This window comes from Anopheles ziemanni, chromosome 3 (assembly GCF_943734765.1).
Source record: "Anopheles ziemanni chromosome 3, idAnoZiCoDA_A2_x.2, whole genome shotgun sequence".
NCBI classification, from domain to species: Eukaryota; Metazoa; Arthropoda; class Insecta; order Diptera; family Culicidae; genus Anopheles; species Anopheles ziemanni.
In genome coordinates, this window is record NC_080706.1 from 4,502,017 (window position 1) to 4,509,150 (window position 7,134).

The following is a 7,134-nucleotide window of genomic DNA, read 5'->3' on the forward strand; positions in this document are numbered from 1 at the left end:
CGGTAAAGCTGTTGGTTGTTTGTTTAACTTAATTGTTATTTGTCTCTGTTTAATTAATAATTACTTCGCGGCCATATACGGAGCTTGGGGCTCCAGAAGTGTTCAAGTTTTCGGGGCTGCTGTGATCAGGAAAAAAGGTAAATCCGAAAAAAAGTGTACAGAGAGAATATAACAAAGCGAAGCGAGGAACGAAAGATTGCGAGGCAGAACGCTAAATATCGACCTTAAGAAGTGCCATCGAATGTTAAGGTCGTTTATGGAGCTTATTGGTATTCCCCGTCCTCAGTTTGATTTGCGGCGCTGATTGATTTTCACTCCTTTGCCGGTAAGACGTGGTTGTTTTCGTCTGCAAGAAGTGTGATTTAGGATGTTAGAAGAAAGAGCGCTGGTGTCGGTTCGGAAACCGGCCTTCACAGCCAAGACATAGTCCGCAGTTGTGGCTCCCGCTGTTTCAACTCACCAAAAAAAAAGGAAGAAGAGCTTCCTGGTGAGCTGCGGGAAGAAAGGTGTCGATCGTGACCCAAGTGGAGTGTAACGGAAGAGTGTGTGTTGTGTGTTCGCGAGTGTCGATTATCGGAAGTTACCTTTTTTTCTCTACCAACTCGTACGCGACCCATCGGTGGATCTGTTTTCGGAAACACAACCCACCGACACAACGGAAGTCTGTCAATAGGTGGCGGCCCTCAAAGCAACGGCATCTCGGTTCGACGGATACGGCGGCCACGGGACACCCCCCGACAGCCCGGGCTTAATGCACGGAATTAACCATTGAAGGTAAGCGATGGTAAGGGGATACGGGAGTTGTATGTAAATCTTGTCACGTACTGTGTGGCTACGAGGCCCCTCGGAGGACGAATTTGGGTGCACTTCCGTTTACGTGGGTCCCGGTTCTGTGTCGACGGCACGCAGACGTATCAAGAAGCCTGTACTACCTTAACTAAAAGACAGTACGATCGAGGGAGTGTCTCGCCACAGCTGGGATTACAGGTGCTTCCTTGAAGTTATTAAGTCATCACTCGTTGTGACCTTAAATTAGCATTAAACGCCGAGCTAAAGAGGGCATTATACCGATTGGAATAAGTATACTTTTCCTCGGACCCCTTCGGATCAGCGTGCTTGGAGTTGGTAGCAACAGTCTCATTTAAATTATAATTGAGTTGCGCACAGAAGTAGTGAGCAGCCGTTTGTTGTTCACCAAATACAATACATTCCCAAAATCCGTAGAGGATTTGGGAGCAACAAAGCAATGGAACTGAACGTTGAACTTTGTTGATTGGGGTCAACGCCTCCCATAATTTGGAGGTTGTGCCGACGTTGTTTTGGCTGTCACTATTACTTAATGCACCGTTTAGCGGCAAGAAGAGAAATGTCTGTCCACAATGGATGATAACCATGATTGATAGGACGTTTGCGTTTAAATCCATGTCAAACCAGCCGAGGAGTTGTATCTAATTGGTCGATGAACGCGGGAGGATGTCATTTTCATTATCCTTAATGAACAATTTTTTACTAAGTTGTGGCCCTTATACCGTTTTGGATATCTTTCTTCGGACCGCGAGCGTGTTGAAACTGTTTCTCTAGATTTAGCCTTTTGATCTACCAAAACCTCACAAGAGCCAACAAATTGGGTGCATAGACAATTTCAAACGCGACGAAGGTATGTTTTGAATATGGTAATCGATATCAACAATACCCTCTTCTTGCAACGGGAGAATGGACAATGGGTGCATCACCGTCTTATGGAGTTTTTGGTAAATCCAGCCATCGGTGATGTGTCCGTCCATCTGTTGTATCATTCGTTCGTACGTTTTCCCAAGAAATAACTTTTAAGATATGTTGTTTCTTCTTCCCTTCGAAAGGGTTTCGATTATGTTCTGCAAGCGTTGGAGTGTGCAAGTGTGTCTGCGTGGGAGGCTCCTGGGAAGCTCGGGATTAGTGACCGGGACTGCGCTGGTTGGAGTGGTGAGAAATCATCCGATCGTAAACGGACTGAAGCGATCAATTGAAGCACTGTCCATTTGGTGGTCCTTTATACACTTCGGGCCGACCGCAGGAGTTTGCTGGCGATGGTTCATTTTTCATCACACCACTAACCGCAAGTCTTGTGCACCTTTGCCACCCGCCACAGATCCACCGCCCCCCCCCCTCTTCGGGCTCCGCTCGGATGCTCAATGGAGGATTTATGAGATCTTCGTTCTCGAGACCTTAGCGAGGCTTCCCCGATGGGTTGTTGTTATTATGCTAAAGTGTGATGGGCGTTGTTTGCTTAGGCGAAATATTGTTGGAAGTGGAAAAAGGAGAAAAAGAAGAACCGTACCTCTTTTGCGACGATATGCGGCAGTTTTGGAACCACTTACCCGAGGAATATGTGTGCTTCTTGTGGTCGACGGTGGTGGTCCTCCATCGTAGATCAATTCTCCGCTAATCGGTTACCTTTTCGGGAACCGCCGTAAAGATCCGGCTCCAGCGGGAGAACGGAGCGAACTCGGACTAGGGGAGGGAAGCAACTAACCTAAACGCCGCATGCAAATAGACAAAGATGATGATGATGATGAAGTTCATCAAATTAGCAAAACGAGCGTGTCGTGGTCTGTGTCGGAAAGGTCTGCCCGCCTGTTCGTGTGGACGCCGCGGCTAATTGTAGATGATTTATCGGTGCCGCCGGGTGTTTTGCTCTATTCCAGATCCCTGGATCGACACCGCAGGAGTTGGAGGATCCAGCCCCGAGATCGGGTTGGGTCACATTCCGCCTCCCTGGCGAATAGGCAAGCGCCTATGGAAGCATATGCTCTCACGATAGCGAACCATAAACATTCGCATCTTATGGTTACACGTGCCCGGCGGGCGGTAGAGACGACTGCCTTGGCGCAGTGCCGCTTTGAGCTCACCCCGCTGTTGAGAGGCTTCTTGGCGACCTAACAAATTATAGAGCGCACACACACACACACATACATGAGCTGTAAAGACATACCGTGAAACTGATCCGCGAGGTGAAGCGGAAAAAAAGGCGTGAGAATTTACGAGCGCTCAACGGCGGAGACCAGCGCCACCGGTAGGTTGTTGCGCAGCCACGACGGGGATTTCTTCGAAGATCTCTCGCGTGTGGCTCAAGAGTTTGTAAGCTCGCGCGCGCCACATTGACGGCGTATCGATGGCTCGATTCATAAATAATGCACCTCGCGAGCTGCTGCCAGACGAGAAGCAAAAAAGACCAACGGGAGCTTAACCCCATAACTAGAGGGTTCTCCCGATCCTCACTTTTAGAAGCCTTCAGTATTCCCATCCTAGCCACCTGCCAGGAATTCCGCTCACCAGGAGCCACCGCGGTGGTGGATTAATATTCATACCTGAAACAAATGGAATTCCTTCGCGGAAATCACTTAACACATCCACCAAGCAATGGATCGATGTTGAGTAGGTTTTGCAATATTTCAGAACAGATCGGCTAATGGAATAATTCCACGCGTTCCGCAAATCGCCACGCAGTATGGCTTCGGTACGGCAGTAACCGCGACACATTATAACTTAACTCCGGATGCGATGGTGACGGTGATAACTTACTCAGCTTCCAATAAGCTGCAGTTTTATGGTCAATTCAAAAAATATTTCCACTTTTACACCACAATTGAACACGACAAATTGACATTTGATTTAGCACGTGTCGCTCTGAGTGTTAAGTGAACATGTTTTTAACGCAGTTTTGACAACACGTTAGAATACGTTTTGTCATATTTTTTAGCAGCTCTTTTGCTACAATGTAACACACAGTTAAGCCCTACGGGCTCGGAGAACATTCTCAGGGTTCTGAATTCACTCCCGAGGCAACCCATTCCACCCATTCCTCCTGGTCGGCGGCTTTCGCAAAACCTACACTTAATGACGATAATCTTTGGCACAATCGTTGCATTGCGGTGCCGTTTTGCCATTAGCATGCTGGTATTACACGACCGCGGCCCGAACGAAGCGGCCATATTAAGTGTTCCGCTATTCTGCCGGCTCGCAGGGCGGCCAACGTCTTGTTTAAACCCAACGACTGGTGGCCATCGATCGGGCGGAATCGATCATAATGTTGCCACGATTCAACGACCCCTTTCCTTGTGCAACGGTGGAGCGTCGTTGAGAAACCTGTCATTTTGGGTTGCGAACTTGCCAACAGCAAACCCGGCAGCAGATTAAGCAACTTGCCAATGCGAGCGGAAAGGTGCGCGGCGCAAGACATAAAAGAACCGGACAGTGAATGAAAATCTTCCATCTTCGCCCACCCGTCCGGATTTTGCGACGGTGCGACAACAATGGTCGGTTCTGGTCGATCCATCGCCAACGCATCCCGCACGTTCAGTGTGTGTCTTTTTAGTTTCTTTTCCGTGAGGAATATTTCGAGTTCTTGGCAGCTCGTTTAGACACCTTTGCGAACGCTCGACCGAGTGTCACTTGAGGTAGGAGAGGAATTTTCGGCAGTTCCGGTGATTCATTGCTTGCACCTTCCGAAGCCTGTGTCGAAAGGATCTGCGAGCCGAAGAAGCAAGAGCCGTTCGAACATTCAAGCTTAACGAAATATCGTTAATCTCCCCTCCGAAGAAACCACACCGCAAGCGTTGGCATCATCATTTGGGAGAGAATGTTGCGACCATGCGCTTTTTGTTTCCAACTTTTAGTTCTTTTGCCAACCAACGTTCGTTAGGTTTAAATTTTGACGACTTTCTCGACACAACGACTACTTGGACGCGTTAGTCGCGTGGGTCGTTCGGAGAAGTGGTTTTGGGTGGATTTTTTTTGTTCATTCTCCAACCATATTCGGACACTCACACACACACACACTTCCAATACATCTTTGTCATAGTCGTCATCGCCGGTTTCAACGAAATACCTAGCCCATGGGGATCCTGTCTTCCCGTCGGTTTTTGACATGGAGACTGAAACCTCCGCGGCCGATCCCATGGCTGATTGTTCCGGTTCTATGTAGAAGAGCACGTTATTTTGCAACACCGAGTTCCTGTCCAAGTGATTTGAGCACTTCGAAGGAGACGAATAAAAAGTTGCCGATTTGTCGAAATCTGCCATTACGATCGGAGATTTTTCGATTCGAGCCTCAGAGAGCGCGGAGGTGGCATCATTCTGTGAGTCATCAAACGTGAATTCCCATCGAAAAGTGGACTTCCACTTTAGTGTGGGGCGGGATAAACGATTTAAAATCAAATTACGAGCAACCAAATGAACGTCGCGAAATCAATTTTTAACGCTAGTTTTTACCGAACAACCGATTGGTAACGATCGGCAGCCTCTCCTCGAAAGGCGAGCGTTTACGTTGGTTGGTTTAATGGCTGCAAATGTGTGTTCAATGATTTGGTTGATTTTACGACCGGTTCAAAAGCAAAGAAAAACGGCGTCCAGGGGGATTTTTACCGGTTTATAGAAGTGATAAATTTAAATTTTGATGACTAGATAATGGCACGACCCGAAAATGTAGATTCTATCGCCTTTCGGCTGATATTCGGGATATTTCCGGAGGGGTTTATGCAAATCGTTAGATCGGTTCGATAGATTGCTAGAATGAGTGTGTAGGTGAGGGTTTTCCGAAGATTTTCGTAGAGATCGTTGAGTCTAGAATGTCCACAAATCTGAGACCTCTACCGACACTCATGATTATTCCAAAGAAGATGATATAGAAGCTATTCCGGAGGAACGTAACCATCTTCTTAAACGATCATAATTGTTTCCCTATGTGGGTCAATGGCTATGTAGAGGAGTTCTCCACCGATCTTTGCAATATTCGCTGCTACTCAAGGTGATCCAGCACCGTTTGGGATTTAGCCGTTGGACCGAATTCTCGGTCGAGGACTGATAAACGTACCCTCTCGCCAAAGCTGCAGCAATCCATTGTGCTTTGAGTAATTTTGTCTTCTTTCGATTTTTTTTGTTGCTCAACTACACCATCGACAACGCCATCCCCGTAACCGCATGGAAGGGGAGCCCAATTTACATACATCGAATTCGTGATTGTCAACCTTTCACGCGCCGGATCCCGCCGATCCCTTGCCAATGTCGCGCGACTGATTACGCGTCCCGCCGCCGGTCGACCTTCAAGGTCGGCTGCATATAGCGCCAGTAAGTGTCTGCTGGAGCGTCGCTATTTCTACTGTTTTTTTTTTGGTCCCCGTTGGCTACGATGTCGCGAAAAATTTCACCATAACCTCGAACTTCTACCTCCTTCAACATTGCGGTTGGGTCGCCATCCGCCTCATCCTCGACCCTCGATCGGCAGCTACCACCTCGAGTCGATTACCTTCCGCGTTTTGTTTGTTTGTTTTGACAGTGGATTTCTTCATTTTTTTTGGTTCTCGGGAGGGCCATTTCAGGTCGTTTTGGAGGGTGGCCGCCGCCGCCGTGTGGAGCCGGTTATTTAACGCTCACTGTGTGCGCATATGTTTAGCGCATTCGGCCAGAGCTTACAGATGGCGCTTGATGTATGTCTTGAAATGCAAAAACATTACCAACCATGTGGTGGAGGGGGGCCCCACTGCGGAGGGTCGGATGGGAGACTCCACCTGGATGGCGCCAGCGAGTCAGCAAAACGGCCGTAGCCTTCGCCAGGAGCCGCCACGATAAAGTGGCCCAAGATAATTATAACCTCCTTTCGGAAGCGTGGGGAGAATCAGTAAGAAAAGTGCAAGTGTGTGGCACGGGGTGAGGGAGAGACCCTCACAGGCTAGTATTTCCAGCATCCCCCCTCCCAACACTCCCCCTCCCTCGTCCCTTAGGGTCTCGAGAGGTAGAAACTCCCAGCACGGCGCCTTCTCCTCGGCGCGTATATCCCTTATAAGCCATGACATAAAATATTACCAACGCAACGAGAGTTACGGTGCGCCTCCTTGTAACTTTTCTCTACGATGTAGTAAAACTCATTCGCGGGTGTTCGCTCGTCTCAAGACGAGAACGAAAAAACCATGCCCAAATTTGGCACTAGCCCCAAAGGTCGCGCCGCATGTGCATATTACTACTATTCTTGTCTCGCGCTCGGTTCGCATGAGTCAGGCCTTCGCGGCCGTAGAAGCTTCTGACAAGGGGTTGAGGATATATGGCCATTATGTAATGAGGGGACCTGCTTCCTCTCGGGTGCTTTGCTGATTACATCGA